The sequence below is a fragment of the Mauremys mutica genome, unplaced genomic scaffold, assembly GCF_020497125.1.
Source record: "Mauremys mutica isolate MM-2020 ecotype Southern unplaced genomic scaffold, ASM2049712v1 Super-Scaffold_100100, whole genome shotgun sequence".
NCBI lineage: Eukaryota > Metazoa > Chordata > Testudines > Geoemydidae > Mauremys > Mauremys mutica.
Window position 1 is genome coordinate 394,744 of NW_025423267.1, and position 27,852 is coordinate 422,595.

Consider the following 27,852-nt stretch of genomic DNA (forward strand, 5'->3'; position numbering starts at 1 on the left):
TGTGTGTGTGTGTGTGAATCTTTGGCTAGGTCTGCACTACAAAGTTGTTTCAGCAGAATTATATTGCTCAGGTGTGTGAAAAACACACAACGTTCCCTCGGTCGGCAGCTTGTGGCCGGTGTACACACTGCAATGCCACGTCTGGCGACAAAACTGCCCTGTTTTGCTGACAAAATAAAATGACTTCGATGAGAGGCCTAGAGCTTTTTCCAGCAAACTTAAAGTGGCAGAGTGTCACTGTAGACGCTTCTGTTCATTATATCACCATAACTGGCCTCTGCCAGTATCCCACAATGCCCTCTGTGAACTCCCCTGCCCTGCATTCCTGCTACAGAGCCCTGGGCCCCTCCCCTTTCATAGCTCTGGGAAGTTCTGACAGCTGAGCCTGCTGCTCTGCTCCGGCAGCCAGGAACAAATCACTGCCGTGGATGCTGCTCTCTCCCGCCCTGCGAACACAGAGCAGGGTGGTGGGAACTTCCTTACATGGGGGAGGGGTGGCACTGGCATCAGAACTGTGATGCCCCCATGACACCCCTTCCCTTACCTTCTAAACAGGGACGGCTGTTTTCTAGTAAAATCACTAAAAGGGAAGGAGAAAACTCAAAAGAGGTTCCTCCTGGCACTCACGTCCGTGAACCCGAATACTCTCTCAGTCCTCAAAGAGAAACCTCGAGACGGAGACCTGCTGAAGCAAAGCCACAGGGGTCTCTGAGGTTTCCCTGGCCCCTCGCCCCTGTCCTGCCTGCCTGATGTCAGCATCTCTCTGTGAGGTCACCACCTCCCCACCACCTTTGACCAATAGCCTGAGGTCCTGCAAAAGCCTTTGTGATGTCACTGCCACACCCCTCCCTTGCTGTGCTAATGACCTGCCCCTGCCCAGGCACTTTGGAGGCTTGAGCTACTCCCTGTGGATCACCCCACTCAAGGAGCGTTCGTTCTAGGAAGCAAGCCGGCTAGAGAGGAAAACATCAGACGCTGCTCCCAATGCTACACTCAGTTTTTCAGAACTGAGTCAACTTTATGGCCAGAAGAGACCATTAGAACATCTAATCTGACCCCCTGCCTATCACACGCCTCCTGTATGACACAATAGCTACTTTTGGGACAAACACATTCCAGAAAGGCAGCTAGTTTTCATTAAATGACATCAGGAGATGGAGAATCCACCACTTTCCTTGGTAGCTTGTTCCTGTGGTGAATCATCCTCGCTGTTGAATATTTGTGCCTTTGTTGTAATATGAATTTGTCTCTTTTCACCTTCCAGCCATTGGATCTTGTTATGCCTTTCTCTGCTGGATTAAAGAGCCCATTAATACCCAATATTTTCTCTCCATTAAGGCCCTTCAACACTTCAGTGAAGTCACCTTTCAATCTTCTTTTGATAAGCTAAACAGGTTGAGCTCGTTCAATAGCTCACGAGAGGCATTTTTCTCCAGCCCTCAGAACATTTGGTGGCTCTTTGCTGCCCCAGCTCCAATTTCACAACATCTTTTTCAAATGAGGACACCAAAACTGGAGGCAGTATTCCAGCATCAGTCTCACTGATGCTGTGTCACCTCCTGTGACTTTATTGACATAATCTGTAACTGTATAGATCACCGTTGGGACCACTGTTCTATATTTGCAGCCAATATTGTAGAAAGGTTGTCGTGTAAGGGGTCTATGGAGAGGTTCTGATTGGCTGATTAGAATGATGCTATCTCTAGTTATGTATCATTTTTGTAATTGATGTTATGAATATTGGCTCTATGCTGCCCGTATTTCAAACTTGTGCTCTGCTTCCGGTGAACACCCCAGCCAGACAAGTTGGTGTCAGTTCTGCCTAGCCTGCTTGATGGCCCATTAAGGACCATCAGCTATACAATCGACCCATTGAGAGAAGGCAGATACCGCTGGAGGGACTTTGCTACAAACTGAAGCTCTAGACAAGGGAGAGAATGACCCATCCCAGCTATGGATGTACTCCAGAGACTTGATTTGGACCTGCAGAATTTGCGGCGGAATCTTTGTGGCTCTGTTCACGATGGCCGAGAAATGGTGGGGAATTGTTGCCTTCGGTAGCTTCCACGGGAGCCCAGCACAGACAATCTGGAGAAAGTGTTGGAAGCTGTGTGGCTCTGTTCACGATGACCGAGAAATGGCGCAAAATGGTTAGTTGAAAGAGTAGATAGAAAGAGGAGAGGACACTTGAAGTGGATCAACATACCAGGAGACAGGCTCTGCACCGTGCTGCACCGTATGCTGGCAGTATGGCGTCTGCCGTAGCTTTCACGGAGGGAGGAGCGAGTGACGGCACACACCCAGAAACACCCGTGAGAATATTTTTGCCCCATCATGCACTGGGAGCTTAACCCACAATTCCAATGGGTGGCAGAAACTGCGGGAACTGTGGGATAGCTGCCACAGTGCAACGCTCTGCCACTTGATGCTAGCCTCAGTACTGTGCACGCACTCCCCCGAATTCACATGCTCTAGTGGGGACACATAACATTGAATGTATGAACTCAGTTCAGGAAATTTGAATAAAATAACTTTGGGGCACTTTGGTGGCGGGTCCCAGAGTGGAAAGACCCCCCGCCACTGAATTGCTGCTGAAGACCCGGAGCAGAAGAATCTCTGGGGGCCCGGGCCCCACGAGAGTTTTCCAGGGCCCCCAGAGTTAGTGAAGTACTCTGCTCCAGGAGCCCTGAAAAATTCTCGTGGGGGCCCCTGCGGGGCCGAGGGCAAATTGCTCCACTGACCCCCGCCTCTGGGTGGCTCTGATGGGACCTGGAGCTACAGTTATTGCAGGACTCCTGTGAGACCCTCAGCTGGTCGGTTTGCACTCTGCTCTCATTGCTTCCCTCTCAGGACTCTCTCTCCTCCTGCGTCTCTGCTGCTCTCCTCCCCTAGACATTGAACCCAGCCCTTGCTGCTGCCAGCACCAACTGGCAGAAGGGCCTATAAGCCCCCTGCCTGAGGGGAGGCCAATGCATGTGGGGGGCCATAAGCAATATGATATTTTCTGTCTTATTCTCTATCCCTTTCTTAATGATTCCCAAGATTCTCTTTGCTTTTTTGACTGTCATTGCACACTGAGTGGATGTTCTTAGAGAACTATCTGCAGTGACTCCAAGATCTCTCTCGAGTGGCAACAGCTATTTTTGGCCTCATCATTTTGTATGTATAGTTGGGATTATGTTTTCCAATGTGCATCACTTTGCATTTATCAACAAATCTGCCATTTTGTTGCCCTTTCACCCAGTTTTGTGAGCTCTTTTTGTAACTCTTCCCAGGCTGCTTTGGACTTAACTTTCCTGAGTAGTTTTGGATCATCTGCAAATTTAGCCACCTCGCTGTTTACCTCCTTTTCCAGATCATTTATGAATATGTTGAATAGCACTTGTCCCAGCCCCCCTGTGGGGCACCACTATTGACCTCTCTCCATTTTGAAAACTGACCATTTATTCCTACCTTGTAACCAGTTATTTACCCATGAGAGGACCTTCCCTCTCATCCCATGAGAGTGTAATAGAGCAGAATAGGGCTTCCTTGGGAGGGGGAGTGAATTGAGAATATATCAGGGGGTTGTGCACATTTATTGTCCTGGTGAAAAAGTGTGTCTGATACTGATACTTGCTGCTCCTGCCAGCTGTGACTGCTGAGGACATTTTCCTTCTCTGCTCCAGGGTCTCTCTTCTGCCAGATTCTCAAAAAGTCAGGCCCCCTGCAGACTATGGCAGAGCAGTTTGGTAATAGGCTGCAGGACTCACCACGTAAGAATGTAGCTGCTGTAGCACCTTGACTGTCCGTGGGCCAAATCCTGCAGCCCTGGCAGCCCAGGATAACCTCCCACTGATGGCGATGGGAATTGAGCCTTTGTAACTAGCTGCTGGTACCTGCGGTCTCAGCTATGGATTAAACTAGTGGCAAACACAGCTTCAGCCAAAGAAGTGAAGGATGTAAGTGAAAGAGCAAAGCTGGCTCTGGGGAGCTGCTGCAGTCCCGTCACCACAGCTGGAAGGGAGAAGAGGAAAAACTCCCTAAAGTGCTGGGAGCAGCCCCGAGAAAAGGAAGTTTGTCAGTGAGATCAGTAGCAATAACTGTGAAATGACGGAGTGCTTTCTCCTCTGTGCCGACATGGCTGAATTGTGTTATTTTACTGTGAGAATAAGCTTTAAAATATCCTGCTCTAATTTCAGGGTGGGCCTGTAACCATAATCAGTCTCTGTGGGAAGTGGCCTCTGGATAGTGATCTTTGGGCAGAGCTGGCTGAAGAGCCTTCCTACTCACCAGGAGATCCTGGCTTGGCCTGCCAGTTCTTCCTTGCTGAACCTGGCTTTTCTGTCAGGCTCCTTTCTTTTATTTCTTCTCATGAAAAGAAAAGACCTCACTGCACAATCCTTGTAAGTGCTTGTTCAAGACACAGAGAACCTTCCTTGCAGCTAAGTCTTGGAAAGTGTTAAATGGTAAGTCTGGAGCTGATGGAAAGGTTACCATGACTCAAGCTGAAGTTGCTGTGACTGAAACACAGAGCACTAATCAGTATCTGACCACAGCGGCTTGTGGGAGAAGCGCATGTTAGAAACCCTCTGTCAGCTCAGCTGTGGCTTTCTGTGCACTGAGCCAGCCTGCTCAAGGTCTGCAAGTCTTGATGGAAATGAGGAACATTTTTACTTTGGAATTTGAAGGTGTAGTCTTGGACCATCAAGTGGAGTGGTTGAAAAAGCTCTGTTGGGGAAGGCACCATGGCTTAGTAGGCTTGTGAAGAAAAAGGCTTCTTTCCAGCGGAGCGTTGGAGAGAATCAAATCCTCAGTCTGGTGTTGATGAAAAGGCTATTGGCATTGGCAAGGAGGTTGCGCCGGCTGCAATTTGCTGTGACAGGAGAGCCTATGTCGTGCACCCATGCAATTTGCTGGGGATATCTGTGCACAGAGCCCCTTCTAGAGGGTTCTCTGCAGGGCTTGCAGGAAATGGAGAATTATTCTCCTTTCACCTTTCATGTTATGGTTGATGAAAAATTGAGCAGTTAGGGGAGAAGTCCCAGAGCGTGGCACCATGGCAGAGCTTGCCAAGAGAGCTGCTGGATAAAGAGCAGATTCAGGATCCAGCATCCAGTGCTGCCTTGCTGAACGTGCCTCCTCTTGTCCCCTTTTGGTCAATCTTTTTTGTTAATGGAGAAGCCCGACTCTGGCTAGCCATACAAATGCTTGCAAAAGAAACGGGTCTTTTTGCTGACAAGTGTCAAAAGGAGGCTTTGGATAAACATGGAAACAAGGTCAAGGTCACAGAAACTCATCTTGCATGTGCAGCTGTTGAAGCTTCAAGGCAGAGCACTAAGCACAGTATTATCACGGCTGGTCACAGCAGGGTCTCTGTGTGGTGGGATCCGTGGGGTACAATCCCAAACTGTGGAACTGCTCTGTCCTCTTCTCTCTCCAGTCTGGGCTGTGTCTTACAATGCTGCACTAGTGACAAGCAGCAAAACCCCCTCCATGTGCTGTGATCACTCAGCCAACAATATGCAGCAATGCATCCAACTAAGTGGCATGAATGCTCTATAAGCCACTCCTCAATTATACATAGAGGGACACCAGCATATCTCCCCAGCCCTCAGCCTTGCACCTCAGAAATGTACCATCTTACACTGCTCAAAACCTCTTGAAAAGTGCAAGCTCATTAATTAATTCGCGACTTCCTCAAAAAGAAAGTGAACATGCACCAGCCTTTTTAATCTGAGCAGCTTTCCCAAGCACTTTGGACAATTTCACAAGTAAGTTTAAAACATTAAAATAAGTTTATTAACTACAGAAAGATAGATTGTAAGTGATTATAAGTGTTAGGCAGAGAGATCAAAGCTGGTTATGTAAATGAAAATAGAATCTCAGTGTGACATTCTATACCTTTGGGGGAGCGGCTATAACCCCCATATTCCTCATTTTCATATAATCGTGATCTTACATATAGAGCATGACTTGTAAGGTATCAGGGGAAAGGATATGATCTGCTGAAAGTCATTTCTCTACCCATAGATGTACACCATTCATGCATATGAAGTTATAAGAATTGTGTAGTATGGTTGTCACTATGCTGTAAGCAGTGATGAGCTGCCAAAATATTAACAACCGGTTCCCTCCTTCTCACCTCACGAGGGGGTCGTGCCCCCCCAGAGGTCATGCCCCATCCAACCCCCCATGTTTTTGACACCCCCCCCAGGACCCCTGACCCATCCCCCCCTTTCCCTGTCCCCTGACTGCCCTTTGCAGCCCCATCCAACCCCTCCTCTCATTCTTGATGGCCCCCCGGGACCCCTGCCCCATCCAACCACCCCTTCTCTCTGTCCCTGAGTGCCCCCACCACCTCATCCAACCCCTGCTCTTTCCTGATTGCCCCCCGGGATCCTTGCCCCCATTCAATCCCCCTGTTCCCTGCCCTCTGACCGCCCTAACCCCTATCTACCCCTCCACAACCAACCAAATACCCCCTCCCTGCTCCCTGCCCCCTTACCACACTGCCTGGGGCCGGGACCGGGTCCACTCCGCTGGGACCTCAACTGGCCCTGCGGGGCCCGACTCCCTGGGCCGGGCTGGCACCGGGGCCGGAGCTGCGAGGCCCAACGCCCCGGGCCGGGCCCGAGCTGGGGGTGCTTGGCTGGGACCGGGCTGGGGCACTTGGCCAGGGCCAGAGGGAGCCATTCCACCCCCGCACCCAGCTTACTTGCCTGCTGCTTTTTTCTGGCTTCCCGTGAACATTTGATTTGTGGGAAGCAGGGGAGAGGGAGGGCGGAGCATTCAGGGGAGAGAGGGAGGTGAGCTGGGGCCGGGCAGACAGCTGCCTGAGCCTTTGTTAAATTTAAAAGCTTTTTAGAACCGGTTGTCCTGGAACCACCGGTTCTAAAAAGGCTTCTAAATTTAACAACCGGTTCTTGTGAATGGGTGTGAACTGGCTGGAGCTCACCACTGGCTGTAAGTTGGGGGAATCAGCCATCACCCGCATGAGGCCACACAAGGGGAATTGCTCAACCTTGCTTGGAAAGACACATGGTGCTGGGGCCCCCATCCAACTGAAGTCTTCAGTGTCACAGTGACCCAAGGTGTGTGCACAGAATGGGGATGGTGTATGTGTGGGTGGGTGGATGGATGGATGAATTGATTCCTGCATGTGTTTGTGTGGTTTTCTGCAAGGGTTTTGTGTGTGGGGGGGTGTTATTACAGCTCTGGGGGTTGTGTTTGTGGCTGTGCAAATGTGTGTGTGTTCATGTGGCTGGATTTGTGGATGTGTTTGCATCTGTTAGTAGTTGTGTTGATGTTGGCTGGATTTATGTGGGTGTTTGTGTATATTAGCAATTGTGTGTGTGTGTGGCTGGATTCATGCATGTGTTTGTGTATGTTTGCAATTGTGTATGTGTGTGTATGTGTGTGCGAATGCTCAGCTGCCCTCTGACGGTGCAACAACCGTTTCTCTATATGTCACAGCCCCCATACCGTCGACCCCGGTGATTTCCCCATCTTACAAGGGCTGGCTGGCCTGACACTTAACCCCTCTGTGGAGTGTGGCGGGGGCTGCAGCTCACCCCCTGTGGGGTAGGAGGGCCCAGGTGTGGGGCACTGGGCTGCGCTGCACCTGGAGAGCAGCTCAGGTGAGGCAGGGCAGGGCGTGTGGGGTCCGTTCTGTGTTGCCTGGTGCTGGGCCATTGCACAATCCCCAGCCACGCCGCACAGCGCGCCCCGAGAGGGGACAGGGGGCCAAGCAGACGATCCAGCACGAGGGGGAGAGGACGTGTGGTTGGGGGGAGGAAAAGCCTTGGGCTGCACTGGGGGAGCGCAGAGCAGGGGTGACACCCCAGAAACCTGCAGCAAAGGGATGGACAGGTGGGGTGGGTGGATAGAAGAGGCAGCAGGACTAAAATCTAAAAGGGGAGTGTGGGGTCTGGTGGTCAGAGTGGGGGAGGGGGGTTGGTGGTCAGAATTCCTTGGTTCTATCTCCAGCCCTGGGAGGGGAGTGGGAGCCAGTGGTTAGGGTGTGTGTCAGGGGGAGAGACAGGACTCCTGGGTTCTCTCCCTGGCTCTGACTCTCTCTTGTGCAATCCCTAGGCAGTTACCCAACTCACCAGCGTGTGGGAGTGAGGGGCTTGGGACGGGTTGCGACATGGCCCAGTGTCCCATACTGCCCCTTTGTCCCAGCTCCGCTAAGGGCCGTGACTGATTTTCCCAAAGTGCTTCCTTCTGAATCCAGCACATCTGCCCCCCACTCCGCCCAGTCACTGCCCACCCCCATGTGGGGGCACCAGCACTGTGCCGGGTCGTGCCGGGAAATTGTCCAAGCTGGCCCAGGAGAGACGTGTGTGTCCCTGCTGCCCCCTGCTGGTGGGGCTGAGCCCTACTCTGTGTCCGTGTGTGTCTGTGACACTGTTTGTATCAGTGTGTTGCTGGGCTAACCAGTAGGAAATGGCTTTGCAGGATTTTATATTCTGCCGCAAGTGACACACACACACACACACACACACACACACACATGCACAAAGGGACTCACACAATACCAAGAACACTCACACACAACACACCCAGAGGGGCATGCTATCCCAACCCCCAAAGAGAGCAACAATCACCCCCTCAGGCCACACTCACAATCACCCCCCCACACCCATGATAATATTCACCATCGTGCTCAGACACACAACTGCACGCTGTTCACTCCCACTGCTCCAAATACAAGGACCTCCTGCCCCACACAGCGTGTGCCGAGGCCTGTGGAACTCACTGCCACTGGACAGCTTCCAATGAGAATGATCCCATCATGCTGGATCATGGCCCCCACCACTTTTTACAAGCCGTAAGGATGAACGACAGAAGGGTGGACAGAGTGGAGTCTTGGGGGGAAGAGGGGTTCTGTGGGGGTGGCCTTGGGGCAGGGGTAGGATGAGGCGTCAGGGAGAAGGGGTGGTGTGGGGTTGGGGGGCCTCAGGGAGAAGGGGTGGAGTGAGTGTGGGGCCTTAGGGAAGGGGTGCCATGGTGGCACCACAGTTCTGATGCCAGTGCCCCCCCCCCCACTGTAAGGAAGTTCCCGCCACCCTGCTCTGTGTTCGCAGGGCAGGAGAGAGCAGCATCCACGGCAGTGATTTGCTCCTGGCTGCCGGAGCAGAGCAGCAGGCTCAGCTGTCAGAACTTCACTGAACGATGAAAGGGGAGGGGCCCATCGCTCTGTAGCAGGAATGCAGGGCAGGTGAGTTCACAGCGGGCATGGTGGGATACTGGTGGAGGCCAGTTATGGTGATAGAATGACCAGCAGCATTTACACTGACAATTTGTCGCTTTAAGTTTGCTGCACAAAGCTCTAGGCCTCTTGTCGAGGTGGTTTTATTTTGTCACCAAAACAGGGCAGTTTTGTCGTCAGATGACAAAACACCATGAGGGGTGAGGGTCTCCGAGCCTGGGCTCCAGTCTGAGCCCCAAGAGCCCAAATCAGATCATCCAGGCCAGCCGGGCTACAGGGATTTTATCACAGTATAGATGCCCTCTCAGGGTATGTCTACACTGCAGTGTAAGCCCAGGGTTAGCAGAAGTCATGTCAGCAGCCCCAACACATAAACATAAACCACGAGGGAAAGACCCACCCCCCAGATAAGCTGGGCAGTGTCCTTCTCCCTACGGTTCGTAAGTCCAGCAACCAAAAGTCCTTTAACATGAGCCCCCCCACCCCACTCACAGCTGTTGTCCTTAGTCAGTGCAAGCCCAGAGGTGCCTCTGTAGAGTTCACCTGCCACCCTGGGTGGAAAAGGGGGAAACTAAGAAGGCCCCGTACTCACTATGTTGTCTAGGGACTCACTCATCCCTCTACAGCCACCCCGTCCTAACGTTGGTCTGACACCTACATTTTAGTATTGGGACCCAAGCCCCAGCCCACTTGGCTTTGGAACCCATGTCCCCTGCCTAGCTAGTGCTATTGAATTGAGGGTGAGTCCCTCCATCGGGGTCTGCCAAGCCCAGTTGTGCTGCCCTCGATTCACACAACAAGGATAACAACCCTTTATTTCTCCTGCCCCTATAACATGGAGGTTGGGAATCCAACACCAGCCACAAGTGATCATTTCGGCAAGCAACCCAACCTATTTCCAACATACTGTAAAATCCACATGCAGCCTCGTACATGAAACCTTGCAAGAAAATCTTCCTGAGGGGGTCTGAAGCACCTGCTGCTGGAGGGAAGCAGGGAGCTGTGGGTTGGGATTGAGGAGCACTGGGAATACGAGGGGGCCTGTGGGTTGGGATTGAGGGGCACTGGGAATAGGAGGGGGCTGTGGGTTGGGACAGAGAAGGGTGAAGAGGAGCAGGCTCTGGTTGGGAGTGAGGAGCAGTGAGCATAGGAGGGACTGAGGGTTGGGTCTGAGGGGCACTGGGAAAAGAGGGGACATGGGTTTGGGCTGAAGAGTATCTTCATTTGGGGATCCAGCAGGACAGGGGAAGGCAGCAGGTGATTCTAATTCCTTAGGGATATTCTGTGTGTTTGTGTGTGTGTGTGTGTGTGCAGGGAAGGAACATGCTCTATGCCCAGAGGCCTTTATTCCTCCAGGCTGCAAGGACAGAGGGGCTGTCAGGAAGTTGCCCCTTCAAACCCCCACACAAAAAGGCCCTTCTGAGGAAAGGGAAAATCCTGAAGAGAAAAAGTAACATCAAAGAGGATGTGAGAAAGACAGGTTAAGATCTTGGGGAGTAGTTTATAACCTGACCAGGGACTTGAACCCTGGACCCTCAGATTAAAAGGCTGATGTTCTGCCAACTGAGCTAGTCAAGCTCACAAAGAGCAAGACCAAGTTGGTGCAGAGGAGAAACTAGTCAAGAAAACAAGAGCGGTAAACAACAGGGGAAACCTGCTGCTCTCTCTGGTCCAGTCAACACTACGAGTTTATATCAAATTTAGCAGCATTAAATCGCATTAACCCTGCACCAATCCACACAACGAAGCTCTTTATATCGATATAAAGGGCTCTTAATACCGGTATCTGTACTCCTCCCCGACGAGGGGAGTAGTGCTGAAATCGGTATTGCCGTGTCGGATTAGGGTTAGTGTGGCCACAATTCAATGGTATTGGCCTCCAGGCGCCATCCCACAGTGCACCATTGTGACCGCTCTGGACAGCAATCTGAACTCAGATGCATTGGCCAGGTTTACTGGAAAAGCCCCGCAAACTTTTAAATTTCATTTCCTGTTTGCCCAGCATGGAGCGCCGATCAGCACAGGTGACCATGCAGTCCCAGAATCAAAAAAGAGCTCCAGCATGGACCATATGGGAGATACTGAAGCTGATCTCTGTATGGGGAGATGAATCTGTTCTATCAGAACTCCGTTCCAAAAGACAAAATGCCAAAGCATTTGAAAAAATCTCCAAGGCCATGATAGACAGAGGCCACAACAGGGACTCAACACAGTGCTGAAACTTAAGGAGCTGAGACAAACGTACCAGAAAGCCAAAGAATGAAATGGACGCTCATGGAGGGAGGGGCGACTGACGTCTGTAGCTGTCCCACAGTTCCCGCACTCTCCGAAAACCATTTGAATTCTTGGCTGAGTTCCCAAAGCCTGAAGGGTCAAAAATATTGTCGCGGGTGGTTCAGGGTATATGTCCCCCCCCGAAAGCAAATGGAAAAAAAATGTTTCTCGCCTTTTTTCAATGTCAACGTATGTCTACTGGATGCTGCTGGCAGACGCGGTGCAGCAGCATCCCCTTCCCTTCTGGACGGCAGAGGTACAGTAGGACTGGTATCCGTCATCGTTGTCCCGTGAGTGCTCCTGGCTGGCCTCGGTGAGGTCGGCCGGGGATGCCAGGGCAAAAACGGGAATGACTCCCAGGTCATTCTCTTCTTTAAGCTTTGTCTCCTGGAGATTCAGTCCTGCCTGGAATATCATAGTAGCTGGAGACTGCCCTCCCTTCCCCCCTTTGAGCTCTACTTGCAGAGGCAATAAAGTCTGTGTTGTTTCAAATTCATGCATTCTTTATTACTTCATCACACAAATGGGGGATAACGGTAGTCCAGGAGAGGTGGGAGAGAAGGGAAGCAATGGGTGGGGTTGTTGCAGGGGCACCCCCTAGAATGGCATGCAGCTCATCATTTCTGCTGGATGTCTGGGGCTCTGACCTGGAGCCACCATTTGCCTGTCTGGGTCTTTAATTGGCTTGCCTGATAGTCTAGACAGGACTGACTCTCCATTAGACAAAACTTAAAGAAGGGAATGACCTGGGGAGTCATTCCCATTTTTGTCCATGCGCCCCTAGCTGACCTCACTGAGGCTGGCCAAGAGCACCCATGACAGCAGCTGACAAAGTTTATTAGAGAATATTTAAAAATAAACCATACAAAGTGTTTGAAGCATCAGTTATTATGTCATTGGGGGTAACATACAGGTTGTAGGGGGATGCTAGCATTTTGGTATTGGACGGCATATACATACAGTATAACTCAGGGGTCCCCAACCCCCGGTCCGCGGCCCGGTACCGGTCCGCGGCCTCTTAGAAACCGGGCCGCGAACCGACCCAGTGGAGCTTCCGCAGGCATGCCTGCGGGAGGTCCAGCTGAGCCGCGGGACGAGCGCTCCCTCCGCAGTCGTGCCTGCGGGAGGTCCGCTGCTCCCGGGGCTCAGCTGGAGCTTCCGCAGGCACGACCGCGGAGGGAGCGCTCGTCCCGCAGCTCAGCTGGACCTCCCGCAGGCACGCCTGCAGAGGGTCCGGCAAACGAAACCGGTCCCTGGACCTAAAAAGGTTGGGGACCCCTGGTATAACTTGTAACTGTCATTATCAATTTACAAAGCAGCAGACAGTACAGTGTGCCTATCAACTATCTTTGCTAATTTGCAAAAGGCAAGGGGATGCTGCTGTGTAGCACTGCAGTACCATGTCTGTCAGCACCATCCAGTAGACATACAGTGACGGTGAAAAAAAGGCTGAACGGGCTCCATGATTGCCGTGCTATGGCGTCTGCCCGGGCAATCCAGGGAAAAGGGCACAAAATGATTGTCTGCCGTTGCTTTCACGGAGGGAGGATTGACTGACGACATTTACTCAGAATCACCCATGACACTGTTTTTGCCCCATCATGCACTGGTATCTCAACCCAGAATTCCAATGGGCGGGTGAGACTGCAGGAATTATGGGATAGCTACCCATAGTGCAATGCTCCGGAAATTGATACTAGCCTCAGTACATGGGCGCACACCGCCAAATTAATGTGCTTAGTGTGGCCACGTTCACTTGACTTTATATAATCTGTTTCCAAAAACCGGTTTCTGTAAAATCGGAATAATCCCATAGTGTAGACATACCTTGAGACAGCTTTAGAACCCTCTACCCACTATACGGCCAAGAGACAGCAACTCTCAGATCCTGTGTGGATTGTCTGATGGGCTTGGGGCCAAGAGCAAACTGCGTACCCCCTGCCAGAGCAGGAGAAGTAAAAATAGGGGCTTCCCGAAAAATGGGAAGGGAAGAAAAGAGAAGCGGAGAAGCAAGTGGAAAAGGAAGAGAACTTGCAGACACAGGACCCTACCTAAATTCTGAAATAGATTACAAGAAAAAAAGAGAAAACACCATAAAGAAATTTTAAAAATCTTTCAGTAAGTACTGAATTAGAAACCTTTAAAACACCACTTTCACACTATCTTTACTTTTCTTCCAAATTCCACCAAAACAAATTAAGACTTGCCACAAAACAGAACTGAACAAAAGCTTTAAACAAATTCAGATAACAGAAAAGAAAACCAAAAGACTTATTTTTAAACTTATTTTATAAGGACTAACCACTCAGTCTGTGTTTTCTTCCTCTCAGTTTCTCAAAAGGAAATCAAGAACAATCATCAATAGCAAACAGCAGCTGCACTAAAGCAACACTGTCTACTCACTTCATGCTCAGAAGAGAACACTTTAATTCCTCATTGTGGTTAGCGAGATCAGACATTTTCAACCACACTTCTCTAGTTACAAACTATAGAAATGATCCCTGAAAGTATAGTCTTAACAAAACAGTGCTCGGCTACACACCCAGGCTAATGTGCACAAGCTTTCATCCCAGGGTGAATGTTTTCATACAACGGGTTTCACCCCCAGCGAATTAAAGAACAAAAATCTAAAACCAAGTCCCCATTTCATTAAAGCACAATCGGGACAGCTTTAGCACACTGACCATTAGAAAATGTCTATGTCGCTATTTACAGAAACACACCTCCTGATTAGCATGTGGAGCTCCTACCGACCAATCAAACCCTCTTGCTTTGCCATACCTCTCACAGGCTCCTCCTTACCACATGACAGCTTGTCAGGCACAGACAATCCGGACACGTCAGCCCTTTCTAGCATGCTCCGCAGCTGTTTCTCTCTGGCTTGCTCTCAAATTCATCTGCACTAGAAGTTTTTGCAGGGTTCTATGTTACCGGTGGTACCTGCACTAAATCAGTGGATCTCAACCTTTAGAGACACCTGTACCCCTTTCAGGAGTCTGATTTCTCTTGCATACCCCCAAGTTTTACCTCACTTAAAAACTACTTGCTTACAAAATCAGATGCAATATTTATAAAAATAAATCACTTGAATATAAGTATTGTACTTACATTTCAGTGTATAGTATAGAGAACAGTATAAACAAATCAATGTATGAATTTTAATTTGTTACAAATGTGCTAGTGCTTTCTATGTAGCCTGTTGTAAAACTAGGCAAATATCTAGATGAGTTGATGTACCCCCTGGAAGACCATTGGATACCCCTGTTTGAGAACCACAGCACTAAATCACCCTTACTTTTAGAACTGGTGCCCCTTGACCCAAGGCATTCGGAACCATTTCAGTGCTAGTAGACAGTGGCAACACAGCTGCACTAGGTCTGTTGTTCATCCCTGCACAATTCCCACTTGGAAAGAAGATATCTTCTGGTCTGACCCTATTTACTATTGTGAGCTGCACAGGCAACTTTCTCTGAAATCCACACAATATATACTACCTGTATGGCAGCGGCCATGGGTGGCGGGGAGCCCCCACAGCCCCACCCCACTGCGTATGGACCCTGCAGCTCCTACGAGTGGACCCCAGAGCTCAGTGATGAGCTGCCAAAATCTTAACAACGGGTTCCCTATAAAAAGTTCTGATTTAACAACGGGTTCCCTATAAAAAGTTCTGATTTAAGGGATGTGTGACAGCATGTATTTTTTGTACCAATAGGGTTACCATACGTCCATATTTTCCCAGGAGGTGATTAAGAACCGAAAAGCCTGACATGTCCAGGAAAATACAGATGTATTTTAACCCTACCTAAAGTTCTTTTTTAAAAAGATGGGGCTGAATTAGAAATGAGCTCCGTTTCACATGTGTTGGTGGTGATCAGGGACAGTCAATTTTTGGGTCTTTTTCTTATATAGGCTCCTATTACCCCTCACCCCCGTCCCGATTTTTCACACTTGCTGTCTGGTCACTCTAGGGTGTGCACATGTGTGGGTCCCAGCTGCTCCCTGCCCCCCCCCCTCATTAAAGCAGGTGTGCAGGGTTACTGCCCTGGGAACTGCAGGGCACCAGTGGATGTGGGGCTGGCTGCAGATAGGGGCGTGGGGCAGGGCTAGCTGGAGGCAGGGAGTGACACGGGCTGGCTGTGGGCAGGTGATGCAGATGGGCGGGCTGCGGGTGGCTGTGGGCAGGGGGTGGCTGCGGGCGGCTGTGGGCAGAGGCTGGCTGCAGGCAGGGGGTGGCTGTGGCAGGGGCTGCAGGCAGAGGCTGGCTGCGGGCAGAGGGCGGCTGTGGGCAGGGGGTGGCTGCGGGTGGCTGTGGGCAGGGGCTGGCTGTGGGCAGGGGGCGGCTGTGGGCAGGGGGCGGCTGCGGGTAGCTGTGGGCAGGGGGTGGGGCAGAGGGCGGCTGTGGGCAGGGGGGTGGCTGGGGGCAGGGGGGTGGCTGCGGATGGCTGTGGGCAGGGGCTGGCTGGGGGCAGAGGCTGGCTGCGGGGGGCTGGGGGCAGTGGGTGGGGCAGGGGGCGGCTGTGGGCTGGGGCTGGCTGGGGGCAGGGGGGTGGCTGGGGGCAGGGGGCTGGCTGTGGGTGGCTTGGGGCAGGGGCTGGCTGCGGGCAGAGGGGTGGCTGTGGGCAGGGGGCGGCTGTGGGCAGGGGCGGCTGTGGGCAGGGGGGTGGCTGCGGGTGGCTGGGGGCAGGGGCTGGCTGGGGCTGGCTGGGGGCAGGGGGTGGGGCAGGGGCTGGCTGGGGGCAGGGGGCTGGCTGCGGGCAGGGGGCGGCAGGAGCTGGCTGGGGGCAGGGAAGGCGGGGGAGGGGCGCAGACACTCACACGGGGGTGGGGCTGGGAGCAGCAGGACGCAGCCGGGGACTCGCCAGGCAGCAGCAGGAGCCCCAGGGCCAGAGGTCCAAGGAGCAGCAGCAACAGGGCCAGGAGGCAGCTCACATGGCTCTCGCAGCGCAGCGCAGCGCCCCCCGGTGGCTGGGAGGAGGAATTACAGGCTTCCCAGGCAGAGCCCATCAAAGCTTCCCTCGCAGGGAAGCTAGTTAACAAGCGGTTCTAAAACCGCTTCTAAATTTAACAACGGGTTCGCGCGAACCCGTGCGAACCGGCTCCAGCTCACCCCTGCCAGAGCTCCCAGCCGCTGTGGATGGACCCAGGATTTCCCAACAGGCATTGATGGCGTGAGGACCCTGCAGCCCCATGTCATTGCTAATAGACCCTGCAGCGCCGAAGCCCCTGGAGCTCCCAGCCACCCCAGGCAGCCCTCAGCCGCCACAGGCAAGAGAGGGAGCCCCCAGCTCTCAGACACTGCAGGCAGAGCCTGGCGTTCCCAGTCACCGGGGGGGGTGAGGAGAAGCCGCAGCCCCCGGCCATTGCAGATGGCCCCGTAGCTCCCAGCCGCTGCAGGTGGATGCCAGAGCCCCCAGCTGCCATCGGGACCCCGCGGCCCCCGGCCACCACGGGCAGGAACCGTCACCCCATGACCGACAGAAAACAGCCGCGCGTGGAAGCCCCTCGCGCCCTGTGACCCCTCCCCCCCCGGTGCTGCGGCTTCTCGCCAGGCGGGAGGCGGCACCAGTAGTTTCCCCAGGAATTGAAATTAGGGGGAGTGTTTGAATTTACGGGGGGGGGTGGGGTGTCAGGGCCAATGAGATGTATAAAAGAGATGTGAATAAAGTAAATGTTTTGTTAGGATAATGCAAATTTAGCATAAGGATAATGCAAGTTACACATAACAGGTCTAGATTTCTAAAAATATATATAATTTTAAAAAAAGGTATTTAATTTAAATTGACTTTTGAAAAGTAAGCCATCATGGGAGAAGAGGGAAGTCCTCTCATGGATCAGTAACTGGTTAAAATCTTGGAAACAAAGGGTAGGAATAAATTATCAGTTTTCAGAATGGAGAGAGATAAATAGTGGGATCCCAGAGGGGTCAGTACTGGGACCATTACTGTTCAACATTCTCATAAATGATCTGGAAAAATGGGTAAACAGTGAGGTGACAAAATTTGCAGATGATACAAAACTGTTCAAGATAGTTAAGTCCCAGGCAGACTGCGAAGAGTTACAAAGGGATCTCACAAAACTGGGTGATTGGGCAACAAAATGGCAGATGAAATTCAATGTTGATAAATGGCTTCATCGGATGCATAGAATGGAACATATAGTGAGGATATATGTATAAGCACACACACATACACACAGAGAACATGAAAAGGTGGGAGTTGCCCAACCAACTCTAAGTGGCTAATTAATTAAGATGAGCTATTCTCAGCACGAGAAAAAAAACTTTTGTAGTGATAATCAAGATGACCCATTTAAGATAGTTTGACAAGAAGGTGTGAGGATAGTTAACATGGGGAAATGGATTCAATGTGTGTAATGGCTCAGCCATTTCCAGTCTCTATTTAAGCCTAAATTGATTGTATCTAGTTTGCATATTAATTCAAGTTCAGCAGTTTCTCGTTGGAGTCTGTTTTTGAAGCTTTCTGTTGCAAAATTGCCACCTTTAAATCTGTTACTGAACGGCCAGAGGTTGAAGTGTTCTCCTACTGGTGTTTGAATGTTATAATTCTTGACATCTGCTTTACATCCCATATATTCTTTTGCACAGAGACTGTCTGGTTTGGCCAATGTACATGGCAGAGGGGCATTGCTGGCACATAATGGCATATATCACATTGGTAGATGTGGAGGTGAACGAGCCCCTGATGGCATGGCTGATGTGATTAGGTCGTATTATGGTGTCACTTGAATAGATATGTGGACAGAGTTGGCATCGGGCTTTGTTGCAAGGATAGATTCCTGGGTTAGTGTTGTTGTTCTGTGGTTGCTGGTGAGGATTTGCTTCAGGTTTGGGGGTTGTCTGTAAGCAAGGACTGGCATGTCTCCCAAGATCTGGGAGCATGAGGGATCATCTTTCAGGATAGGTTGTAGATCTTTGATGATTCGCTAGAGAGGTTTTAATTGGGGGATGAACGTAAAGGCCAGTGGTGTTCTGTTATTTTCTATGTTGGGCCTGTCTTGTAGTAGGTGACTTCTGGGTACTCTTCTGGCTCGGTCAACCTGTTTTTTTCACTTCAGCAGGTGGGTAATGTAGTTTTAAGAATGCTTGATAGAGATCTTGTAGGTGTTTATCTCTGTCTGAGGGATTGGAGCAAATACGGTTGTATCTTAGAGCTTGGCTATAGACAATGGATCATGTGGGGTGTCCTGGATGGAAGCTGGAGGCATGTAGGTAAGTATAGCGGTCAGTGGGTTTCCGGTATAGGGTTGTGTTTATGTGACCATCGCTTATCAGCACAGTACTGTCAAGGAAATGGACCACTTGAGTGAATTGATCTAGGCTGAGGTTGATGGTGGGATGGAAATTGTTAAAATCACAGTGGAATTCCTCAAGGGCTTCTTTTCCATGAGTCCAGATGATGAAGATGTCTTCAGTGTAGTGCAAGTACAGTAGGGGCATTAGGAGACGAGAGCTAAGGAAGCGTTATTTTAAGTCAGCCATAAAAATGTTGGCATACTGTGGGGCCATGTGGGTACCCATAGCAGTGCCGCTGACTTGAAGATATATATTGTCCTCAATGTGAAATAATTGTGGGTGAGGACAAAGTCGCGAAGTTCAGCCACCAGGTTTGGCATGTAACTAGTTCACAAAACTAGGGGCGGGGGGTTGGGAAATCACTGCTCACGCCCCTGACCAGCCTATTTCCCTTTACCGCTCTGAAACGTGCCCCCACATGCAGACCCCGAAGCTGGGCCCGGGGGCGGAAGGACAGGACGAGCGTGTCCTTGCGAGGTAATTGTCTCTCTGGAGGTGAAAGTCATCAGTGCGGGGTGCGAAGGGAAGTGGCCGTCGAAGGAGAATGCAAGGCATGTGGCGGGCAGGCCAGGGATTTCTTTGTCCCCCTTTCAAAAGGGGTCACACTCCCCATCAGGGAATCGAACCCCGGTCTCCCACGTGACAGGCAGGGATACTCACCACTATACTAATGAGGAAAGGGGCACAGGGAGGGGCCCCAGCTCCCACAGACCAGCTATGGTCAGCGTACACCTACACCGTCGCATGAGCCCCAGCAGGCAACAGCACCCCTGGCCCTCTTCTGCTTCCCAAAGGCTTTGGCCACAGCAACAGCCCTGGGAAAAGCCCTGGCCCTCCTCACCTGCCCTTGCCCAGCAGGACGCCTTTCCGGGCCTACACAGCACCTCACACAACACCCGCCTGGGACCTTGCCCTCCCCTACCAGCTCAGCAGCACCTTTTTTCCTCTCAAAACCTCCTCTTGCCACCCTCCCCCTTCCACACTTCACACTCACCTCATCACAAACTCACCCACGGCCCCTTTGGCTTCTCAAGCGCCTCTGGAGGGACGCAGCTTCCCTGGCATGCAGATCCTTCCCTTCAACGCGCACTGGACGGACATTCGAAACACAGCCCTTTCCAGGAGGGAATGCGTTGCTTTTGGACCCTGGCGCCCAGCAAGAAGTCCTGGTACTCTTTTTCTGACCGATGAACCCCACTGACTTGCCTTTACCAAGCAGAAACTGAGGACCGGCTGATGGTTCTCTTTGCAAACGGACGCCATCAGACTGAGCCACGAGGCGTGCTGCAGGATAGCCCCTCCCCACCAAAAAGCAATGCCGTGACCCAGATTTGAACCGAGGTTGCTGCGGCCATGGCGCAGAGTACTAACCACTATACGATCACGGCCAGGTGCTGGGGGCGCAGGCAGCAGCCCAACGGAAAATGCTCAGCTCTGCGCTCTCGGGGCGGCCACCTACCTCGCCGGCGGCCACAGGTATTTCTCAAGTCTCCCCATTACAGTCACAGGTCAAATGCTGAGCAAAGGAAAAAAGACAGGAAGCCAATCCCATGCCTGTCCCTTTTTCTGTCTTCCTCCACCCCTGGACAAAGTCCCTCCCCGTTTGTCTGGGCCATTGTCCTCATGGCCCTGGCCAGCCTATTTCCCTTTGCCGCTCTGAAACGTGCCCCCACGTGCACGCCCCAGGGGAGGCTTTGGCTAGGGCGAGCGTGTCCTTGCGAGGTAATCGTCTCTCTGGAGGTGAAAGTCATCAGTGCGGGGTGCGAAGGGAAGTGGCCGTCGAAGGAGAATGCAAGGCATGTGGCGGGCAGGCCAGGGATTTCTTTGTCCCCCCTTCAAAAGGGGTCACTCTCCCCATCAGGGAATCGAACCCCGGTCTCCCACATGATAGGCGGGGATACTCACCACTATACTAACGAGGAAAGGGGCACGATGAGTGGCCCCAGCTCCCACAGACCAGCTATGGTCAGCGTACACCTACACCGTCGCATGGGCCCCAGCAGGCAACAGCACCCCTGGCCCTCTTCTGCTTCCCAAAGGCTTTGGCCGCAGCAACAGCCCTGGGAAAAGCCCTGGCCCTCCTCACCTGCCCTTGCCCAGCAGGACGCCTTTTCGGGCCTACACAGCTCCTCACACAACACCCGCCTGGGACCTTGCCTGCTTAGATAAAGATTGTAACTCTATGAAGTTAAGTTTTAATCACTAGAAAGCTTGTTTTGTTTGTTTTACTTGTAATGATATCTGTGCCTTCTGTTCTTACTGATTATCATGTAATCCTGCCTGCCCGGCCCGGGTCCAGCGGGCCGGGGGTGCGGCTCCTGCCTGCTCGGCCCCGGGTCCAGCCGCGGGGGGGGGGGGGGGGCGCGGCTCCTGCCTGCCCAGCCCCGGGTCCAGCCGGGGGGTGGGTGCGGCTCCTGCCTGTCCGGCCCCCGGGTCCGGGTCCAGTGGGGGGGGTGGGCGGCTTCTGCCTGCCCGGGTCCGGGTCCAGTGGGGGGGGTGGGCGGCTTCTGCCTGCCCGGGGCTGGGTCCAGCTGGGGGGGGGGGGCGGCTCCTGCCTGCCCGGCCCCCCGGGTCTGGGTCCAGCCGGGCGGCGCGGCTCCTGCCTGCCCGGCCCCCGGGGCTGGCCCCGGGTCCAGGTAGGACGGTAAGGGAACAGGGAGGGTGTGTTGGATAGAGGGCAGGGGAGTTGCGGGGGGGGGAATAGATTAGTGTCGGAGCGGTCAGCGGGCAGGGAACAGGGGGATTGAACAGGGCAAGGGTCGGGGGGGAGGCAGTCAGAAAGGAGCAGGGGTTGGATGGGGCAGTGGGGGGGCAGTTAGGGGTAGGGATTCCAGGGACAGTCAGGGGACAGAGAGAAGGGGTGGTTGGATGGGGTAGGGGTCCCAGGGTGCCATCAGGAATCAGAGAAGGAGTTGGATGGGGTGGCAAGGGGCAGTCGGGACAGGGAAGGGGGTGGATAGGGCATGGGTCCTGGGGTGGGGGCTGTCAAGGAACATGGCGGGGGTTGGATGGGGCAGAAGTCCCGGTGGGGGGCATGACCCCTCATGGGGTGAGGAGGAGGAGGAGGGAACCGGTTGTTAGCATTTTGGCAGCTCATCACTGGTGAAAACTATCAAGAAATGCAAATCCTCGAAGGAACCTGTGCCAGAAACCGGGTGGTGCAGAAACCACAGCCCCATCCCCACCTCTGATCCACCCTTGGCTGGCACTGGATCATGCCCCCTGTGCCCCCAATCGGCCCCGTGAGCCCTGGGGGGCAGGGAATAGCCATGGTGCTGGGCCCCCCATCCAATTGAAGTATTCAATGTCACAGTGACCCAAGGTGTGTGCACAGAATGGGGATGGGGTGTGTGGGTGTCAAGAGTGGGGCTGGGGGGAGCGAGGATCAACACTTTGTCATGGGCAGATCATGTTGGTCCCAGGGTAATTTTGGGGGGGGGCTCTGATTCCCCACTCAGCCGGGGGGCTCCCCTCTGGGCTGAGGAGCCCTGGAGTGGGGCGGGTGCAGGGGCTGTGTGTGTGTGTCAAGCTGGGGGAGCTGCCTGGGCAGAGGGGCTGGAACTGGGGGTGGCTCCAGGCACCAGCACACCCAGCGCGTGGTTGGGGGGACAAGCTGCAGGGGGCGCTCTGCTGGTCGCTGCGAGGGCAGCAGGCACCCCAGCCCCTCCCCCACTCCCCTCCCCGAGCTGGGGGAGAACCCAGGAGTCCTGGCTCCCAGCCCTGCCCCTCCCCCGTATTTCCATATGGCTCCATCCAACAGCTCCCCCCCCCCATCCCCGAGTGGGGAGAGACGAGGCCAAGGGACACGCGAGTTCTCGTCACGAGCAGGAGAGGGGCGGGGCCGGGGCTCTCTGGGGGGCGGGGATGAGGAGTTGCATTGCGGGGGGTGTCAAGTTGACCCAGGGACCCGCCCTCACCTGGGCTGGAGAGGACGGAGGCGCCCCGGGGCAGGCTGGGAGTTGTAGTTCCTGGCTCGTCTCAGAGCGGAAGTGACGAGTCGGTTGCTCAGGCAACGCGCCCCCTCCCGGTGCACTCTGGGAAGCGTAGTTCTCTCTCTCTCTCTCTCTCTCTCACACACAGGCGGCCTCTATTGGAGCAGGGGCCGTAGCTCGTCACTTCGCCGCGCCCCTCCCCGCTCCCTGATTGGCGGAGAGAGCGCGGGACAGAGACTCGGCACGTGGGGGGAGGCCCCGGTTCCCTCGCCCCGAGGCTTCGCTGCCCCCTCCCCCCCCCCGGGCGCGCGCTGCGGCCGTTGGGATTCGAATCCCGCGTGGGATCCGGGCTGGGGGGGGCGCAGGGCAGAGGCAGCGCGGAATGAAAGGGCTTCACCCCCCCCCCCAGCTGGGCCTGGGGGGCAGCAGCTGGGGCGGAGGGGGGGGCTGAGCTGCCGGGGAGCAGCCCCACAAGCGGCAGCCTGGGGCCACGGGGCCCCTCAGCCCCGCCCCAACCTGCCCCCGCAGTGTCCCCCCCCCGCTGTGACCCTCCCTCCAGCCCCGCCCCCGGCGTCCCCTCCCTCACCCTGTCCGCTCTGCCCGGCCTTTCCCTTCGCCCCCCACTCCCCTGGGGGGGAGGGAGAGCTCAGTGGTTTGAACATTGGCCTGCTAAACCCCAGGTTCTGAGTTCAATCCTTGAGAAGGCCCCTTAGGGATCTGGGGCAAAAATTGGTCTTGCTAGTGAAGGCAGGGGGCTGGACTCAATGACCTTTCAAGGTCCCTTCCAGCTCTAGGAGATTGGTATATCTCCAATTATTACCTTTATTGCCCCGACCTCCTCCTCCCCCTCCTCACCACTCCACCCTCCTCCTCCCCCTCAGCGTCCCACCCCTAATTGCCTCCAGCCCATTTCCCCATGGCTGGGCCCCACTTTCCCATCCCCCCACTGGCCGAGTCCATCCCCAGGGTGTGAGGTTCCTCAGCTCCAATCTCTGCTGCCCCCCAACCTGCCGGGTTCCCCTTTTCAGCCACTGTAGGGTCCTCCAACCCACCCCCACCCATCCACTCTGGGCTCTCTAAATCCCACCTTCCCACAATGCACCTTGGTAACCCCACCCTCCTCTATCCCTAATCCCCCTAGTCCGCAGTCAAGAACCAGGGCCGGGTAGTGGGGCCGTTGCTTGCTGGGGAGAGGGGTGCAGACAGGGGTTAGGGGGTCGAGGCCGAGCTGGAATCCAGGGGCCCAGGCTGAGGGTGGGGTTGGGGAAGAGCTGGGGCAGAGTGGGGCTGAGTGCTGCTCCCTCCATAGGGGCTGGCTCAGGCCCTGAGGTGACCCCATGAATGTTCCTCTGTGTCCCCCTAGGAGTCATGCCCCACTTTTTGGGAACCACTGAACCCTGCTCGCTAAGCAGGGGCTAGTGATGCCAAAGCCCAGGGAAAGGGAGAACAAGTGTGGGGCCCCTAGCACTGGAACCATGTGAAGGGGCTGCAGGAGAGGGGCAATGGCTGGTGGCACAGGGAGTTAAGGGCAAAGGGGGCACAGCAGGGGCAGGAGTTAGGGGTGAAGGAGGTGCAAGGGCTGGGAGTGCAGGAGCTAGTGGTAAAGGGGGAGGGGGATCGTCCAGGGGCAATGGGGAAGTGCCAAAGTACAAGCTTTGCCCAGGGCACCATTTCCCCTAATGCTGGTCTGAGCAAACAACTGGAAATGACCCTTCAGTGAGACCAGAACCATCGTGTAGAAAAGCCCCTTTGTTAAGTGTTGGTGGCTGAGGGCTTAGGGAGATGGGTTAGACAATAACAGGCATTTTTCTGTGGAGGTTTGATTCTTGCCTGCTGGGCAAGGCTGGTGTGTGGTGTCTCCATGGCTGCACTTTCAGTGTCTGATCTGCCACAGGGAGCCAAGTCTAGACATACTCAGAGGCTCTATGCCAGGGTTTCTCAAACTTCCTTTCACTACAACCCCCTTCTGCCAAAAAAAAACCTTACTACATGGTCCTGGAAAGAGGGATCAAGCCCCTCCCCACTGAGCAGAGGCAGGGGAGACAAAGCGTGAGCCCTGCCCCAGTTAGGGGAGGGCAAAACCAGAGCTTGAGGGATTCAGACCTGGGTGGTGGGGCTCAGACTTTTGGCTTCAGCCTCAGGCACCAACAAGTCTAATGCCAGCCCTGGCGACCCCATTAAAACAGGGTCACATCTCACTTTGGGGTCCTGACACACAGCTTGAGAACCACTGCTCTGTGCTGATGGGAGAGAGTTTTCCTGTGGGTGCAGTTAATCCACTTCCCAAGAGGTGGCAGCTATGTCAGTGGGAGAAGCTATATCAGTGGGTGTGCAAGCTGTGGTGTTTACCACATTTAAGAAGTTTAATCAAACCCCATTTTTAAAACCACCTGTGGTCTGGGAATGGCAAAGGACCTCGATGAAGCAGGGTTTGTCCTTCAAAGTCCTGAAAAAAACAATTCTCTATTCAGCTCATTGTGCTGGTATAGCTCAGTGGTAGAGTGGTTGATTGCAGCTCCAGTGATCCTCAGTTTAAACCCCAGTGTTCTCTTATAACCTTCTTTCCTTTTTTAAAAAAAAAGGAAAACATTTTCATTTCCATTCTCCATTCTGTTCAGGGGCTCCTCTATACGGGAGTGCTTGATATCAATGTAAACACTCAAGATTTCGCAGTCCAAATGCATAAAAACATAGCAAAGCTGTCCATCAGCTGAAATCAGTTCCAATCCTCTAAGTGTCTAGTTTATTTTTTCATCAATTAAACAAAGGTATCATATGAATGCACATTTGCAGATCCCTCTTCTCCAGGAGCTATGTTGTGCAGAAGAACAAGAACCACATCCAGCTGTAGTTCAGGAGTCTGATGACAAATGTTCTGAGGGCTGGAAAAAATGCCTTCTAGTGAGCTATTGAACAAGCTCAACCTATTTAGCTTATCAAAAGAAGATTGAAAGGTGACTTCATTGAAGTGTTGAAGGGCCTTAATGGAGAGAAAAGGTTGTGTATTAAAGGGCTCTTTAATCTAGCAGAGAAAGGAATAACAAGACCCAGTGGCTGGAAGGTGAAAAGAGACAAATTAATATTACAAATAAGACACAAATATTCAACAGCGAGGATGATTCACCACAGGAACAAGCTACCAAGGAAAGTGGTGGATTCACCATCTCCTGATGTCACTTAATGAAGACTAGATGCCTTTCTGGAATGTGTTTGCTCCAAAAGTAGCTATTGTGTCATACAGGAGGCCTGTGATATGCAGGGGGTCAGATTAGATGCTCTAATGGTCTTTTCTGGCCATAAAGTTGACTAATTTCTGAAAAGCTGAATGTAGCATTGGGAGCAGCGTCTGATGTTTTCCTGTCTAGCCGGCTTGCTTCCTAGAACGAACCCTCCTTGAGTGGGGTGATCCACAGGGAGTAGCTCAAACCTCCAAAGTGCCTGGGCAGGGGCAGGACATTAGCACAGCAAGGGAGGGGTGTGGCAGTGACATCACAAAGGCCTTTTGCAGAACCTCAGACTATTGGTGAAAGGTGGTGGGGAGGAGGTGACCTCACAGAGAGATGCTGACATCAGCCAGGCAGGACGGGGTGAGGGGCCAGGGAAACCTCAGAGACCCCTGTGGCTTTGCTTCAGCAAGTCTCTTTCTCCAGGTCTCTCTTGGAGGACTGAGAGAGTATTCGGGTTCACGTACGTGAGCGCCAGGAGGAACCTCTTTCGAGTTTTCTCCTTCCCTTTTAGTGATTTTACTAGAAAACAGCCATCCCTGTTTAGAAGGTAAGAGCCTCCTCAAGGTTTGAAACCTGTTCGGTCTGATTCATCAGGTGACAGTTGAATTCTAGGCATGGAAAACACGAGCTTAAGGAGGCAGAATTTTATTTCACACTTGGGATTATGTCCCATAGAATCACTGGGGACATTAGGGTTTGTCCTTTTTGTTTCACCTTTCCCTCCATCCCTCCCTCCCTCCTTTCTCTTCATCTCTTGCTTCTTTTGTCCTTTCACCTGTTCCCCTCCCAACAGCAGGAACGGGGTGTGTGTGTGTGTGTGTGTGTGTGTGTGTGTGTGTGTGTGTGTGTGTGTGTGTGTGTTTTGCTGGGGAGTGCTCTGCAGCTCCCACTGTGGGAGGTCCACCCAAAAATTTGGGGCTGAAATAGTGGTTGGGCAGTGATCTGCACCGGTGACCTGGGCCATCCTTTGGGCTCTCTGGTGAGAACCCTCAGCCTCCCGTCCTCAGTCTCTACCCTGATTGGCTGAGCAGGGGGTTATTGACAGGGAGGAGATTCCGGTCCTTGTTGTTCTCTTTTAAGACCAAGGAAATAAGTCATAACCAGTTCTATGTTTGATGAATTTTGCTTCTTCTCTGCATTAATGGTCTCTGAGCAGTTCATGATTCTCTCTAACCTTGAAGTTCTCCTCAAATACTTGCTGAATAATTACCGTGCACTGTTGTTGGTCTGGAGCTCATCTGAGAGCACTTTATTCAGGTCATTCAATGTGTGAAATTCAAGATCCGATGGTTAGTTTGAAAATCAGGGCTCTTGGGTCCTATTCCCAACTCTGCCACTGGCTGGCTGTGTGACCTGAGACAAGTCAATTCTCCTGTCTCAGCCTGAGCTTCTCCCTCTTTCAAGTAGGGATAATAATGATCCGCTCCTACCTAGCTCACAGTGGGTGGAGGACGGGGATCCATTGGAGCGTGTCACTAGGAGTAGTGCATAATATGAGGTGTCCTATCATGGTTACTCCGATCACATTATGACATAATAGAATAGCTGAAATAGTCTATTTGATTTGTATTTTTTTATTTTGCAATTGTTAAGAGCAGCAACTACTTAGCTCAGACTGAAGCATCTTATCTAATGTTTGTGATCTAAGTGTCTCCCCTCTGTGTGTGATGAGACAATTTAACACACTCTGACAAACAGGAGATGCTTTTGTTTGGCAACAAAATATTTTTGCAAAGAACTTTCATCCCACTTGTTTTGATTTTGAGAAACAAACTGGTTTAGTCTGAAGGGGATTTTCTGACATTGAGCAGGCGCAGTGTGTCCCATGACACCCACCCGCTATACAGCGGCCCCTGCTGAGGGCGCCCTTGCTGCAGCTGCAGCTGGTTCTGCTGGCGCCCTGTGGTTGCCCTC

The 27,852-nt window shown here is 52.9% G+C and overlaps 2 non-coding genes across 2 annotated transcripts; both read right to left on the reverse strand.

Moving 5' to 3' along the window:
* Positions 1 to 13,767: 13,767 nt before the first annotated feature.
* On the reverse strand, positions 13,768 to 13,984 carry LOC123359048. The gene has a single exon (XR_006575816.1). It is a non-coding gene; the product is annotated as a small nucleolar RNA U3 (small nucleolar RNA).
* A 6,645-nt stretch (positions 13,985 to 20,629) lies between these two features.
* On the reverse strand, positions 20,630 to 20,701 carry TRNAD-AUC. Its single transcript has one exon. It is a non-coding gene; the product is annotated as a tRNA-Asp (tRNA).
* Between the last annotated feature and the right edge of the window lie 7,151 nt (positions 20,702 to 27,852).